The sequence below is a fragment of the Aquarana catesbeiana genome, linkage group LG02, assembly GCF_042186555.1.
Source record: "Aquarana catesbeiana isolate 2022-GZ linkage group LG02, ASM4218655v1, whole genome shotgun sequence".
NCBI classification, from domain to species: Eukaryota; Metazoa; Chordata; class Amphibia; order Anura; family Ranidae; genus Aquarana; species Aquarana catesbeiana.
Window position 1 is genome coordinate 456941651 of NC_133325.1, and position 17302 is coordinate 456958952.

General features: G+C 42.4%; 1 protein-coding gene across 1 annotated transcript in view; it reads left to right on the forward strand.

Moving 5' to 3' along the window:
* Positions 1–17302, forward strand: part of NME7 (NME/NM23 family member 7) — a 251231-nt gene that overhangs the window by 169930 nt on the left and 63999 nt on the right. The gene's annotated exons all lie outside the window — the stretch shown is intronic.

Consider the following 17302-nt stretch of genomic DNA (forward strand, 5'->3'; position numbering starts at 1 on the left):
TATTGACTGTGGTACACATCAGGCAGCGCCCCTCAAGATTCCCATTTACTGGAGCATCTGGTATGAAAGTAGACATTGAACACGACAACCCCTTGGCACGCTTACAATTACTTCTGACCGATGAGGTTATTGAAAAAATAGTTGCTGAGACAAACCAGTACAAAGCGCAACAATTAGCTATTACGCATCGGACTTTCCAAGAGGCAGAAAGTGGGAACCAGTGACTAAAGATGACATTTGAAAATTTCTGGGCCTAATAATACTTCAGGGAGTGGTGGTGAAACCCCTGCACAAGTGGTATTGGACAACTAATAAATTACTTGCCACTCCATTCTTTGGCACAGTCATGTCGAAGTACAGATTTTCCCTGATCATGAAATATTTACACTTCGAAAACAACAAAGAATTTGATGAAACTACTCATCCTGCACCAAAACTAAAGAAAATTTGGGAAGTATCTGAAATGATTCTAAAGAATTTCCAACGGAGCTATATCATCCAGCTGGGACCTCTTGTTCAGTCTTCAGCAGCACACAGTACCCAACTGAGTGAATGCACACTTTAGCGGAATAAAGAGAGCAAGCCGTACCATCTGCATCACCATCCCTATTGTGGTCATCTGCAAGCTTAAAGGCCTAGGCTGGGTTATAGCCATTTGCCTTTTAAGCTTGCCGTCCGGTAAGCAGAATCTACAGCTACAGTGGTTGGGCACTTTCCTTATTTGTGTGTGAACACTGCGGTGACATTCGAATATTTAATTTAATTTTCTTGTCTCCATATCATTTTTTTGTGGACATATACATTAAATATCCTAGCGCAGCTTTTTAAATTTTATTTCAATGGAGCTATGTGCCAGAAAAAAATATCAGCATAGATGAAAGTCTAATGGCCTAGAAGGGAAGGCTCAGCTGGGTACAATACATTGCATCACGATAGCACGATTTGGCGTAAAATCCTACATGCTATGCGAATCGTCAACTGGCTACATTTGGAATTCAGTCATATACACTGGAAGAGGAACAAAATTCAATCCAAAATACAGCAACTATGGAAAGGCAACATTTTCCGTTCTTTCACTGCTAAATCAGGGCTATTGCGTAACAACTGACAACTTTTATACATCTCCTGATCTTTATGAGTTTCTTCTGCAAAACAAAACAGATGCCTATGAAACCGTTAGGGCTAACTGCGCGGGAGTGACGTCATCGCGGCTCCGGCCAATCACAGGAGCCCGCGATACCTGGTAGTAACTCCGGGAGCGATGCCGGCCGCCGGAGCGGGGTACGGGGACGGCTGCAGGGGCTTCAATCTCAGGTAAGTAATTCATAATGAGCTAGTATGCTATGCATACTAGCTCATTATGCCTTTGTCTTGCAGGTGTTTTTTTTGGGGGGGATTTACAACCACTTTAATGTTCATAAGGCAGATCTGTGCCGTGCATAGCATACTAGCTCCTTATGCCTTTGTCTTGCAGGTTTTTTTTTTTGGGGGGGGGGAGGGGTTTACAACCACTTAAATGTTTATAAGGCAGATCTGTGCCATGTATCAAGTCAGAAAATGTATAAAATATTTTAAATAGATTCATTGGTCTGTTTATTTGGGGGGGGGGGGGGGGGGGGGGGTACTAAAACCCCCTAGAGCAGCTCCACATAAAGAACAATCAGCTTTCAGGTTTTATTGTCAAAGCTTAATTGAACAAGCTTAAGGTAGAAGCTGACTGACTACTGTGCACAGTTGCACCAGGTTCTGGGTACTTTCATTTTAGTAAATCTCCTCCTTTGTGACATTGTGAGGTCCTGCCCACCATGTAAAATTAAGAAAACGGTTGGAAAAATCACACAGCTTTCTGAAAAGGGCAGAAGCTCCAGCATGTGTTTTGTGAGCAGAAACTGTTTTAAATTTTCTCTGGGTTTGGTAATCCCAGATTGGGGCCTGGAGCTTAAAGGTCCTCTGTCCAGACTTTGTGAGACACCTGCAACCTGTGTGAGTGCACAGGTTTGCAGGGTTGTTATAAGCCAGGGTTGGGGATAGCTCAGTGCAGTTGGAGTTTCAGTTGCTGAAAACAGTGAGTATAGAGGTGTACTTCAGCCATGAGAGGTGACCGAAGAGTTGGAACAGCTAAGTGGGTCAGTAGAGGACATCGAGAGCTGAGGCAACCAGAGAGTCCAGAAAGGGGATCTATGGGGTTTATTTACTAAAGGCAAATCCACTTTGCACTACAAGTGCACTTGGAAGTGCAGTCACTGTAGATCTGAGGGGGACATGCAAGGAAAATAAAAAACAGCATTTTTGCTTGTACATGATTGGATGATAAAATCAGCAGAACTTTTCCTCATTTTAGATCTTCCCCTCAGATCTAAAGCGACTGCACTTCCAAGTGCACTTGCAGTGCAAAGTGGATTTGCCTTTAGTAAATCAACCCCTATGAGTCTCAAGAGTAGGAGAGCCCAAGGTGTTGGGACAACCCTGTCCAGTGAGGCCAGGAGTGGGGCCTGAGCAGTAAGGTGCTGGAGCAGAGACTGAGTGAGTCTGAGGAGCCCATGGTTGGGGAGAGCAAAAAGAGCAGCACTGCTGCTGACTGAAGAGCCAGGTGGCTTGGTATTTTCAGTTACTTCCACAGTGAGAAATTCTAACCCCTGAGTGGGCAACCTGTTTTTGTTGGACTGGAACTTTGTTTAATAAAAGTGGGCTACCAGGCCCTCACAAATAGTTTTAACTGACATGAACACATTTAAAAAAAATGTCACAAGAGCTAAACATGCCCCATATCTCAAATTATTAAAAAAAGGAAGATTGTATTTTCAATAAGCAGCTCATGTGCTCCATTGTCTCCAGCCAGCCATGACAGTGCTCTTCTGCTGCTTTGCACTGATGCACAATCTGGTATCCTTGCTGGGGAAATGTTGGCTCTGCTTAAGCTGTGTCAGTAGGGTAGTGGATTGTATAGTCTGAAAATGGAATTCTAAGTTCAGTAAATTTAAATCTCATTAACAAGTAGTGTCCAGCGAATACTGAGCAATGATGGCAGGTGTTGTAGCTAATGGATCTTCTAAAAATAAAGTGAAGGGCTAGTTAATATAAAATAGATAATATAAGTTTAGAGGAATCGGATAGTTTGACAGAGTATACTGTTACTACCAGTTAATGCTAAAGTGAAGTCCAGTTCTTAAACAGAATGTATTTCAATAAATGTGGCAATACACTGTTTAGTAGGTATAATGTAATCTTAGTGGAATAGCTAAATGTAGGTACGTGGTGCATGGTAAAAGTGCTATATCTGATTACTGATACATTTGTTACCTAGATAAATAATATTAACCGAATTTCCAGCTATTACCCCCCCCCTCGGGGGAACACATCGCGGCGATCGTAGTTGCGGTTTGTCAGTCTGACAGAGACTCTTTACCACGTGATCAGCCGTGTCCAGTCACGGATGATCACGATGTAAACAGGAAGAGCCATTGATCAGCTTTTCCTCTTTCACGTCTGTCAGAGGCGAGTAGAGGAGAGCCGATCGGCTGCTTTTCTGACAGGGGGAGTCTGTGCTGATTGATTATCAGTGGAGCCCCCCCGAGGATGCCCACACTGGACCACCAGGGACACCACCAGGACCACCAGGGATGCCCACCACTAGTCACCACAAGGGATGCCAATCAGTGCTCACAATGGATGCCAATCAGTACCCACAATGGGCATCACTGATTGGCAGACATTATTGTTTGGCACTGATTGGCATCCATCAGTACCATTCATTAATGTACATCAGTGCCAGCTATCAGTGCCCATCCATGCCCATCCGTGCCACCTATCAGTGCCCATCAGTGCCACCTATGTGTACCCATCAGTGCTGCATATCGGTGCCCAGCAGTGCTGCCCATTAGTGCCCCATCAGTGCCGCATATTAATGCCACCTCATCAGTGCCCGTCAGTGCAACCTTATCAGTGCCCGTCAGTGCAAACCCCATCAGTGCCCATCAGTGAAGGAGAAAACTTACTTATTTACAAAATTTTGTAACAGAAACAAAAAAAAAAAATTTCGGTCTTTTTTTTATTAGTTTAGCAAAAAATAAAAACCAAAGAGGTGATCAAATACCACCAAAAGAAAGCTTTATTTGTGGGAACAAAATGATAAAAATTTAATTTGGGTACAGTGTTGTATGACCGTGCCATTGTCATTCAAAGTGCGACAGCACTGAAAGCTGAAAATTGGTCTGGGCAGGAAAGTGTATAAGTGCCCTGTATTGAAGTGGTTAATTGAACAAGCTGAAGTTAGAAGCTGATTGGCTACGGATGAGCTCAGGTGTGTTCGCAACTCCACGTGCCCACACCCGCCAGAAAGCTGACACTCCGAAGCGCTAATCACAGGTAGTGAGACATTTCCCGATCTGTGCAGCCGTGGATCGGGAAATGTCTTACTGCCTGTAATTAGCAATGCGGAGTGTCAGCTTCCTGGCGGGCACGTGGAGTTGCGAACACGCCTGATATCCTTATTGGCTACCATGCACAGCTGCACCAGATTTTGCACTCTCCAGTTTTAGTAAATCAACTCCAATGTGTGCCTGGGAATAATCTGAGTTCAGTAGTCCAACAGGCAGGGCTGAAAATTCTTGAGATTTCGGAGCAGAAAAGGCACTATGCTGTCAGCTCACTACATGAAGTTAGGAACACACAGAATTCCTGACCGATCGACAGAATTTTTTTCTATTTGCATAATTATTGAAGTGACAAAACATAAGTAATGATAATGATCCTGTGTTGCAGAAATGTCCTGAATATGTTTTTGTTTTTTTTTTCGCTCTGACACTTTTCAAATGTGCCAAGAATTTATTGTAGTAGCAATCATTTAAAAAAAATGAATAATTTAAATACTTTTTTAGTGTACGTTCAGGGTACAAACAGAGGGTAGAAATGACAGGGCTTAACAGCAATAGTGTAGGCAGCTGTTATTTATTCAAGAATACAATATTGAATATTTTCCAAAATGGGGTAATTTGGGGGGGGGTTTGTGCCATCTTGGCATTTTATGGCCTTCAAACTGTGATAGGTAGTGAGGAGTGAAATAAAAAATGTACGCCCTTAGGAATCCTGAAGGCGGTGCTTGGTTTTGGGGCCCTGTACGCGGCTAGGCTCCCAAAAAGTCCCACACATGTGGTATCCCCGTACTCAGGAGAAGCAGCAGAATGTATTTTGGGGTGTAATTCCACATATGCCCATGGCCTGTGTGAGCAATATATCATTTAGTGACAACTTTTTGTAAATTTTGTTTTTTTTTGTCATTATTCAATCACTTGGGACAAAAAATGAATATTCAATGGGCTCAACATGCCTCTCAGCAATTTCCTTGGGGGGTCATTTGGGGGGGGGGTGGTGTGTACTGCCCTGCCATTTTAGCACCTCAAGAAATGCGATAGGCAGTCATAAACTAAAAGCTGTGTAAATTCCAGAAAATGTACCCTAGTTTGTAGACACTATAACTTTTGCGCAAACCAATAAATATATGCTTATTGACATTTTTTTTTACCAAAGACATGTGGCCGAATACATTTTGGCCTAAATGTATGACAAAAATTGAGTTTATTGGATTTTTTTTATAACAAAAAGTAGAAAATATAATTTTTCTTCAAAATTTTCGGTCTTTTTCCGTTTATAGCGCAAAAAATAAAAACAGCAGAGGTGATCAAATACCATCAAAAGAAAGCTCTATTTGTGGGAAGAAAAGGACGCAAATTTCGTTTGGGTACAGCATTGCATGACTGCGCAATTAGCATTTAAAGCGACGCAGTGCCAAATTGTAAAAAGTGCTCTGGTCAGGAAGGGAGTAAATCCTTCCGGGGCTGAAGTGGTTAAAATACAGAGGCACACAGTGGGGTTGATTTACTAAAACTGGAGAGTGCATAATCTGGTGCAGCTGTGCATGGTAGCCAATCAGCTTGTTTGATTCAGCTTTAACAAAAAGAAAAATGTGAAAGCTGATTGGTTTCTATGCAGAGCTGCACTAGATTTTGCACTCTCCAATTTTAGTAAATAATCCCCAATGAGAATTTGAGGGGAAGAACATTTTAAAGAACAGCCCAAATTTTCACTAAACACCAGAAGCAGATGGGACAAAATCAGGTGAGACTAGATTGCTGCTTTTAACGGTTCTGATGTTTCCATTCGCTTTTCTCATGTTATGTATTTTTCTCATCAAACCCATGCATCTTACAGTGAAAGACATCTAGACTAAACCATAAGCCACCAAACAGTTATTCAGAAAATGTATACAATATACTAGGGTTGCATGTACTGTGAAAGTGTTGAGAAGCTTTGCAGAAGGAAAGCGGGGTAATTGAACATGTTGAAACATTTTATTTTCTCATGTTTAATAAATATAATGGCTGCTGTCATCATATGTAATATTGCATCTAGAATAGTGTTTGTGGTTTCAAGCTTGTTCATTCTTAGGCCTGGGATGCACTATCTACAGAAGACAATAGAATAACTAGAGTTCATTATTTAGTCACTCTGTAAGCCGTGGGGGTCATGTCACGGTGAATATGTCAAGATTATTTCTACAGTTTAATGTGCCAAGATCATGCCACAGTCAAAGTTCTTCAATCCTCTCTGTGGTCTATGTAGCCAGCTTGTTGCACATATTACTATTCCCACGCTGTTTCTTTTTATGCTCTGCAAGATTACCTGGAAAGTCAGAGTTGAGACAGGATCAGCAGTGGGTTTGCTATTAAATAAAGAAATCTGCACACATACAATACCTGCTGCAGATAGGTTTGTTTATTAGTAAATAGTAGTTGCATTTATGCATCTTGTTGACAAAAACAGCTATGTTAACATTATTAAAGGGGTTGTAAACCTTTGTGTTTTTTCACCTTATTGCATCCTATGCATTAAGGTGAATAAACACCTGGCAGTGACCGCCCCCCCAGCCCCCCTGTTTTACTTACCTGAGCCCTGGAACTTGCCCCAGCGGGGACGCGCTGTCTCTCTGCCCAGGGTTCGCGGCTCTTGATTGGATAGATTGATAGCAGCGCAGTCATTGGCTCCTGCTGCTGTCAATTAAATCCAATGACGCCGGGGACGGGGCCGAGTCATACATTCGACGGCTATGGACGCCGAATGCTGGACTCCGGAGCGCAACCGCAAGGTAACCCACCCGGGAGAGAGCTTCTCCTAGGGGGTTATCTGATGTGGGGAGGAGCCGCGAGAGCCGTCGGGGGACCCCAGAAGACGAGTTTCGGGGCCCCTCTGTGCAAAACGAGCTGCACAGTGGAGGTAAGTATGATATGTTTGTTATTTAAAAAAACAAACAAAAAACGAACCCTTACAATCACTTTAAGTCTTAAATGGGATTTCCACTTTAAAAGAGTAATGCCGTGTACACACGATCGGTTTTCTCGTCGGAAAAAGATATGATGGCTTTTCCGACGGGATTCCGCTCAAGTTTGCCTTGCATACACACTGTCGCGCAAAAGTTCGCTGAAATTACGACCGTCAAGAACGCGGTGGCGTACAACACTATGACGAGCCAAGAAAATGACGTTCAATGCTTCCGAGCATGCGTCGAATTGTTACCGAGCATGCGTAGGGATTTTGCGCGTCGGAATTGCCACAGACGATCGCATTTTCGGATAGGAACTTTTCCCGACCGAAAAATTGAGAGCATGCTCGCAATCTTTTGCTGGCTGGAATACCGCCAGCAAAAGACCGATGGAGCATACACACGGTCGCATTTTCTGATGAAAAAATCTCATCGGTCTTTTGCAGGCCGAAATTCCGACTGTGTGTATGCGGCATTATGCTCACTGCCTTCATGCTAAACTTAAGCAACATTTGTGTACATTTCCTGTTAAAGTTTATGCCCATTTGTTCAAATACAGTTAACGCTGACCAATAAACTTCAAAAAGCAATGTAACATGTAAAACTATGATCTATGGTCACAGTATACACTTTCATTTTAAAACATCAGCATTATTATATCAATATTAACTATAGTTATATTTGTCAATTCCATATAGAATCTACTTTTATGTTGTAATTGCTGCCTGTCTGCTGGTCATCACTTTCCACAACTTTCTGGATTCCTTGCATGCATTACAGCTTCTCCTCTACTGTTTATTTCAATTTCTATGGACTACACATCCCATGGTACCTTGCTGCTTTCAAGCAGTCATTATGTTGCATGTGGTGTATTTCCTGTTCTGACTGTGCCCCCTGAACCTCCTCTGCAGTATAGTTTAGGGGTCGGCAACCTGCCGCCACTAAATGTCTGGCCCGTCGGTGCACGTGATGAATTCCCATGCACCCAGCCCGCAGACATTTTAAGTAAGAACAGAGCGGAGCAGGGAACAGGAAGCTGAATGTGAACATGGGAGCGACATGCTGATAAGACAGCAGGAGCTTCTGGAGTTAATTTTCCAGGTGATTGGTTGCAAGGTGGTCCTAGCAACCAATCACCAGCTTGTTAATATGAAAAATTAACTCCGCAAGCTCCCACTGTCTTATCAGCGATGCTGTGTGTCTCTCCAGTGTTCCCATTCAGCTTCCTGCTCTGTCTCCCTCTCTGCATGGGGTAGGGTGGGAAATGACAGAGCTGGGGAAGGGGGGCTGTGTAATATACAGGGGGGGCTGTGTGATGTGCAGGGGGGTTGTGTAATGTAAAGGGGTCCAGAGGTGCGGGGGCTGTGTAATGTAAAGGGGTCCAGAGGTGCGGGGCTGTGTAATGTAAAGGGGGGTGAACTGGCTTTGTATTAGCGAAGCACCTTAAAGTGAGGTAAACCTGTACTTTTAATATTATTATGTTAGGAATATTATTATCTTCATTTATTAGCAGGTGAATGCGGCCCGCCGTGAATTCACATACATTGAATCCAGCCCCTAAGTGGAAACCCCTGGTTTAGGCTCTGTGAAATGAAGGACACAGCAGTACAAAATTCCCATGGCATAGTGAATTTGTGTCACTGCTCATTCTTTTGGTTTACTTTACTTTTTAAAGACTACCTATCCCATGGTACCTGCGTGCAAGCTGTGATTCCTGTACTGAATCTGCCTCATAAAGGTCATCCTCCTAGCACCTCATATAATTCAGAAGGCATGCTCTGTGAAATGTGTGACAAATGCAGTGCCTGCTTACAGGTCATAATGAATACTTGTTACAGAATTCAGGGAGTAAAATGTATGGGATTCTTCACAAAGCAAGTTTTCAAACTTCAAGATCATTCAGATTAATAGGAGTAGGCAAGAAATAACTGAAATATGATGTGGAAAGTAATATATTGATTTAGATAAATTTTTATGAACTTTCTATTTCTAGTTTTTGTTCAAATCAGGCATACCTATACATATTGATTTAGAGGAAACCAGGTATCCTGGAGGTGACCTTTTACTTTTTGTGTACCTCAGAAATTTAATTTTTCCACATGTGATTGGCTCACTGCTTTTCCCAGAGCAGTGTATGGAGGGATTAGAACCCCTATTGAGTTTTTATTGCTGCTGTGCCACCCTCTCAATTTATCCTTGTGACCATTGTCACCAAGACAGAATGTGAGGGTAAATCCAAAATTTTACAGTTGTCACCTGTGCAGGAATGGGGGTTAAATCTTTTGATGGGATACACCTGTCCTAAAGACAGCAGGACACAGCAAAAAAAAAAAAAAATCCCAAGGTTTCTAAAGCAAATCTTCTACCTCAGTGGCAATGTCTGCTTATTTAATAGACCACCCACCAACACACACCAAGAAAACATAAAAGTATCTGGGGGAAAATAGTTAGATTATATACACACCTGTACCCCTTTTCCTGTTTTATACACAACGTTTTGGCAATATTTCTACATTAAAGTGATAATAAACCCTTACATAAGCTTTTTGAAGTGATGAACCAAATCCTGCCACATAAGCTGTACCTCTGTACCTGCACCCCTCTCTCTGCCAGAGCCTTCCAAAGTACATAGTATTTTTTGGCTTCCAGGAGGCAGAAGTGGGGATTTGATATCACACACTGCACGGCACAGAGCAGAGAGCTGAGTGTAATCTGGCACCTGAGTGGGGGGGGAGAAAGGGATACACCCCCCCTACACAGTTTCACTGGGAAACATGAATACCTGAAGCTATCAACCAAAATCCTGTATAATAGAGGGGATGGATTGTCACCATGGATTGCCTGGTGTTGCAGAAAATTGTCAGAAGTGACTCATGGTTAGTAGAGGAAGGAGAGTGCAGCTTGGATCTACACTATGTGCTAAGAATTAAGACAAGTACACACTATTTGAGGATATGTGCTGTTAATTTTTCATTTCAGAGGTTTACAACCTTTTTAATTCAAGTTATACACATTTCCTGCAATTTGTGTATCTATAGTAATTTTTTAATTTATTTTTTTGGTAAACTCTTTTTATTCAATTTTAAAAGGTATGTAATAAACACAAAAATAATAAAGTCAAAAGTCACTAGAAAAAAAACACAGCATTAACAGGGCACACAGGATCCCACTGTGTCCATATACATTTAGGGCATGAAACTGGCCTGGTTGATATTTATCAAAGAGGCAATAGCCATTGATAATTGAGTGGCTTACACCTTGGTAAAAATTTCAAATCCATATTCAGGAGAATAGTTGGTCTATTTGAAGAGCACTACACAGGATCCTTCTCCGGTTTGGGCAATAACATAACGTGTATCTAACACAGAATCAAGGATGATGGAATGATTCCAAACAATAGTTTACAGAGAGAGCAACCTGATAAACAGTACAAGGCACAGCTTTGCTGATTAAAATGGAAAACCCCCTGGCATAGGAGGAGTAAGTGGCATGCAGCGCCCTTTGAATCCATGGACGATGTAGAGCCAACACCCTGCTACCATCCAGGTGGGTCTCTTGTAAAAATACAATGTGCGGCTGAAGCAGGTTAAGATACTGGAATACTAATGCTCATTTAAATTTCTCATTCAAGCCTCTGACATTCTAAGAGACCATGGGGGTTATTTACTAAAGGCAACTCCACTTTGCACTTGGAGGTGCAGTCGCTGTAGATCTGAGGGGGACATGCAAGGAAAATAAAAAACAGCATTTTAGCTTGCACATAATTGGATGATAAAATCAGCAGTGCTTCCCCTCATTTCAGATCTTCCCCTCAGATCTACAACAACTGCACTTCCAAGTGCACTTTCAAGTGCAAAGTGGTTTTTCCTTTAGTAAATAACCCCCCATATGTAGCTTATTACTCATATTAAAGTCCTTGGAATATGGAGCAACGCATAATGAATTCAGTCTGGAGGAACTTTTTGTGCACCAATTCATAAGGCCACATCGCCAAAGGTTAATTGGTACAGTTGCACATTTACGGTGGACATATATACTGCACAGAGAAGCACTAATAGAAAGAGTCCACAAAAATAAACTTCCTGCTACTATACTAAACAATAATCAAACTGTCAAAGTCTGCAGCTTTAATCCCAAAAATCAAAAAAATACCAAAAAAACTGGAGCGCAACAGTTCTATCCAGGAAGTCTTATCCACTGCAGAATGCCCACTCTCTAGTTAGGAGCTCTACATAACAGGAAGTCCGTGACTTGATACTTGTCATCCAACGGATCCACAGAGAAGTCCCAGAGGGAATCCAGGAAAAAAGCCGATACAGCCTGCCACTGCTCAGAAGAAATCAAGGAGAAGGAGGTGAAAGTCCTTAGGAGACAAGTAATCAAAGGCTTAGACCTGCACTCATAGGTTACCACTTAGCATGATACTCTCCCCAATCTAAGCAATAATGTAAGGGCTTAATTATTTAATTTCCACAGGATGGGAAACTGGTTATAGGCAGTCTGCACCGTCACAGGGAGTCCAGCCACTCATTGGTTTCATGCAGGGTATCAAAGAATTTACCAGACCCCTGATGTTGATCTCAGACCCTACTTGGGTAGAGCATACAGTATTGCGGGCCTTTCTGTCGTAGACTCTGGCACACCTCCTTGAATGATCTGTGTTTTTTTTTTCTGGGTTCCTGCTGAGAAGTCCAGGAACAACGTGATCATGGTGTTTTCATGCTTTTTCACCTCAGGGTATTTGTGTGCCTCTGGTCCCAGTCAAAGATATTCAAAAATCTTACCAGGAAGGGTCTGGGGGGAGCACCAGGAGGAACCTGGTGGGCCCATTCCACCACATAGGTAGGAGGCATCTCAGGCTTGGAGAGAAGATGCTTGAGGAAAAACACTCCACAAAAACAGCTCAGTGGGGAGCTTCCATGCCCTCAGGCAGGCCTACCACTCTGCCACACTGCCTATTTTCCACATGATCCACCCAACTTGTCAAAGCACATATCATGGCCTGTGGATCTGAGAGCTGTGCTGTGAGCCAGTAGTGTCTTCCACCACCAAAAGTCGATCCTCAGCGTCAATTATGCGCCCCCTTATTTTATCCAGATAATGTATGATCAGTGTATAGCCAGGTAGTCATTGTGCACCATCAGTGCCATTTTGCAGCCATCAGTGGCATCCAAAATAGACCTGATGATTGTCTCAAAGCCCAGGGGAGGAAGAGTGAGAGGCTTAGTCCCACAGTCCTGTGGTGGAATAGCCCCATTGGGTGCATGGGCTAGCGCTACCTGCTCCCTGAGCGGAGAACTTTTTCAGCAAGCAGGAGGTAAGAGGGATGGTAGCGGAGGAGGATCATGTGACCCATCCTCTAACAGGTCTTTGAGTCCACAGGTCCTAGGAAGGCTTCCCCTTTGCTGACATGGGCCTTATATACTTACTGAAGCAGGAAAGACACCCAGAAACCAGATGATAGTCACAGGATTAGTCATGATTCTACAAAGTTCCTTCATTGAGCGTCATTCACATCCCAACCACGCCCTTATCTATGGTCAAAATTGAAATCATATATTAATTTCCATCATAATTCTTTCTAGCCTCCTCCTATTTATTTTATCTATTACAGGTACTTGTATAGCGTTGTCAGTTTACGCAGTGCTATACATACAGTTGTGCTCATAAGTTTACATACCCTGGCAGAATTTATGATTTCTTGCCCATTTTTCAGAGAATATGAATGATAACACAAAAACTTTTCTTTCACTCGTGGTTAGTGTTTGACTGAAGCCATTTATTATCAATCAACTGTGGTTACTCTTTTTTAAATCATAATGATAACAGAAACTACCCAAATGACCCTGATCAAAACTTTACATACCCCGGTGATTTTGGCCTGATAACATGCACATAAGTTGACACAAAGAGGTTTGAATGGCTATTAAAGGTAACCATCCTCACCTGTGATCTGTTTGCTTGTAATGTGTTTATAAAAGAGTTTCTGGACTCCTGACAGACCCTTGCATCTTTCATTCAGTGCTGCACTGATGTTTCTGGATTCTGAGTCATGGGGAAAGCAAAAGAATTGTCAAAGGATCTGCGGGAAAAGGTAGTTGAACTGTATAAAAACAGGAAAGGGATATAAAAAGATTTTCAAGGAATTGAAAATGCCAATCAGCAGTGTTCAAACTCTAATCAAGAAGTGGAAAATGAGGGGTTCTGTTGAAACCAAACCACGGTCAGGTAGACCAACTAAAATTTCAGCCACAACTGCCAGGAAAATTGTTTGTGATGCAAAGAAAAACCCACAAATAACTTCAGGTGAAATACAGGACTCTCTGAAAACATGTGGTGTGGCTGTTTCAAGATGCACAATAAGGAGGCACTTGATTAAAGATGGGCTGCATGGTCGAGTCGCCAGAAGAAAGCAATTACTGCGCAAATGCCACAAAGTATCCCGCTTACAATATGCCAAACAGCACAGAGACAAGCCTCAAACCTTCTGGCACAAAGTCACTTGGATTGATGAGACCAAAATTGAGCTTTTTGGCCACAACCATAAACGCTACATTTGGAGAGGAGTCAACAAGGCCTATGATGAAAGGTACACCATTCCTACTGTGAAACACGGAGGTGGATCGCTCATGTTTTGGGGATGTGTGAACTACAAAAGGCACAGGAAATTTGGTGAAAATTGATGGCAAGATGAATGCAGTATGCTATCAAAAAATACTGGAGGAAGATTTGCATTCATCAGCCAGGTAGCTGCGTATAGGACATACTTGGACATTCCAACATGACAGTGATCCAAAAACAAGGCCAAGTCGACCTGTCATTGGCTACAGCAGAATAAAGTATTCATACCTTGAAATTTTCCACATTTTGTCATGTTTCAACCAAAAATGTAAATGTATTTTATTGGGATTTTAAGTGATAGACAAACACAGTGGCACATAATTGTGAAAGGAAGGAAATGGAAGGAAAATGATAAATGGCTTTAAAATTTTTTTAAAAAAAATTTCTGCAAAGTGTGGCGTGTATTCAGCCCCCTTTACTCTGATACCCCTAACTAAAATCTAGTGGAACCAATTGCATTCAGAAGTCACCTAATTAGTAAATAGAGTCCACCTGTGTGTGAAATTTAACCTCAGTATAAATACAGCTGGTCTGAGAAGTCCTCCAACGTTTGCTAGAGTACATAAGTGAACAAACAGCATAATGAAGGCCAAGGAACACACCAGGCAGGTCAGGGATAAAGTTGTGGAGAAGTTTAAAGCAGGGTTAGGCTATAAAAAAATATCCCAAGTTTTGAACCTCTCACGGAGCACTGTTCAATCCATCATCCGAAAATGGAAAAAGTATGGCACAACTGCAAACAAGACATGGCCGTCCACCTAAACTGACAGGCCGGGCAAGGAGAGCATTCATCAGAGAAGCAGCCAAGAGGCCCATGGTAACTCTGGAGGAGCTGCAGAGATCCACAGCTCAGGTGGGAGAATCTGTCCACAGGACAACTTTTAGTCGTGCACTCCACAAATCTGGCTTTTATGGAAGAGTGGCATGAAGAAAGCCATTGTTGAAAGACAGCCATAAGAAGTCCTGTTTGCAGTTTGTGAGAAGCCATGTGGGAGACTCAGCAAACATGTGGAAGAAAGTGCTCTGGTCAGATGAGACCAAAATTGAACTTTTTGGTCTAAAAGCAAAACACTATGGGGGTTATTTACGAAAGGCAAATCCACTTTGCACTACAAGTGCACTTGCAAGTGCAGTCACTGTTAATCTGATGGGTAGATCTGAAAAAAGGGGAAGCTCTGCTGACTTTATCATCCAATCATGTACAAGCTAAAATGCTGCTTTTTATTTTCCTTGCATGTCCCCCTCGGATTTACAGTGACTGCACTTCCAAGTGCACTTTCAGTGCACTTGTAGTGCAAAGTCGATTTGCCTTTCGTAAATAATTCCCTATGTGTGTTGGAAAACTAACATTGCACATCACCCTTAACATACCATCCCCACAATGAAACATGGCAGTGACAGCATCATGTTGTGGGGATGCTTTTCTTCAGCAAGGCCAGGGAAGCTGGTCAAAGTTAGAGGGAAGATGGATGGAGCCAAATACAGGGCAGTCTTAGAAGAAAACCTGTTAAAGTCTGCAAAAGACCTGAGACTGGGACGGATGTTCACCTTCCAGCAGGACAACAACCCTAAACATACAGCCAGAGCTGCAAAGCATATTCATGTGTTAGAATGGCCCAGTCAAAGTCCAGACCTAAATCCAATTGAGAATCTGTGGCAAGACTTGAAAGCTCACAGATGCTCTCCATCCAATCTGACAGAGCTTGAACTTGTTTGCAAAGAAGAATGGGCAAAAATGTCACTTTCTAGATGTGCAAAGCTGATAGAGATCTACCCAAAAAGACTTGCAGCTGTATTTTGCAGCACAAGGTGGTTCTACAAAGTATTGACTCAGGAGGGCTGAATACAAATGTACGTCACACTTTTCACATATTTATTTGTGAAAAAGTTTGAAAACCATTTATCATTTTCCTTCAACTTCACAATTATGTGCCACTTTGTGTTGGTCTATCACATAAAATCCCAATAACATACATTTATGTTTTTGCTTGTAACATGACAAAATGTGGAAAATGTCAAGGGGTATGAATATTTTTTCAAGGCAGTGTATATTATACATTCACATCAGTCCCTGCCCTCAAGGATCTTACAATCGATGGGTCCCTAACTCACATTGATACATACACATACTAGGGCCAGTTACCCTACCGGCATGTCTTTGGAGTGTGGGAGGAAACCCATGCAGGCACAAGGAAAAACATGCAAACTCCATGCAGGTAGTGCCGTGGTTGAGATTTGAACTGCCGATCCTAGTGCTGCTTGGTGGAAGGGCTAACCACTTAGCCACTGTGCTGCCCATTAACCTGAATGATCCTAAATTTGAAAACCTTTTAAAGAATTCCACACATTTACTTAACCTCCCTGACAGTATTCCGGAGTGTGGCTCGAGTGGATTTTCAGCACCAAAAGCGGTAACCCTGAGCCACACTTGGGATTGCATCGCAGGATCCAGGTACACTTACCTTGTCCCCAGGATCCTGCGATGTCCCCCCGCTGTGTGCGGCGGCTGTGTCTCCGCTCAATTCATCACAGAGCCGAGCTCCGTTCCCTGCGAGCGTTGCGACGCACCGGAACAGAGAACGGCACCAAATTCAAAAAGTGAAGAACACAATACATACAGTATACAGAAATCCTACAGATTACATACCTGTATCAAATAATTTCACATCCCCTTTGTCCGTAGTGGTTTGTCCAGTGCCCTGCATGCCGTTTTATATTATATACAGGGGGTCCCCGGGTTACAAACAAGTTAGGGACTGTAGGTTTGTTCTTAAGTTGAATCTGTTTGTAAGTCAGAACAGGTACATTTTTTAAGTGTAGCTCCAGCCAAAAAAACTATTTTTAAGCTTTTTGGATAGCATAGGGAAGGGTTAACACCCCTGTAACATTTGTTTTGCTATGTGTGCCCCTGTTCAGAAGATTTCACCTCACTTTCTGTCCCAATGACAATTGGATCTTGAAAATTTTGGGTTGTTGTGGAAACAAGCCTTGGTGATAAAGCATCAGTGGAGGTACCTTTTCACCATAATAGCTCTTACAGGAGTGAATTTCCCTTCCTAGGGGTAGATTTCTTCTCACTTCCTGTTGTCTCCCTCCGTTTGTAAGTAGGATTCGTTTGTAACTAGGGGACCCCCGTATACTGTTCTTTCTGCCTAGAAACTGGAGATTGTCCATAGCAACCAAAATGTCCCTTTACATCAAAAGCGGTTTTAGAGCAGCTAGAAAACAGAGATAATAAATTTGAATCACTTGCAGAATTGAGTGATAGTGATTTGTGGGGAGATCCATCATCAAACACTGAAAGTAATGACAGTGACAATTCTGCAACTGAGCAAATTTCAGTGTTTTTGATTTGATTACATTATT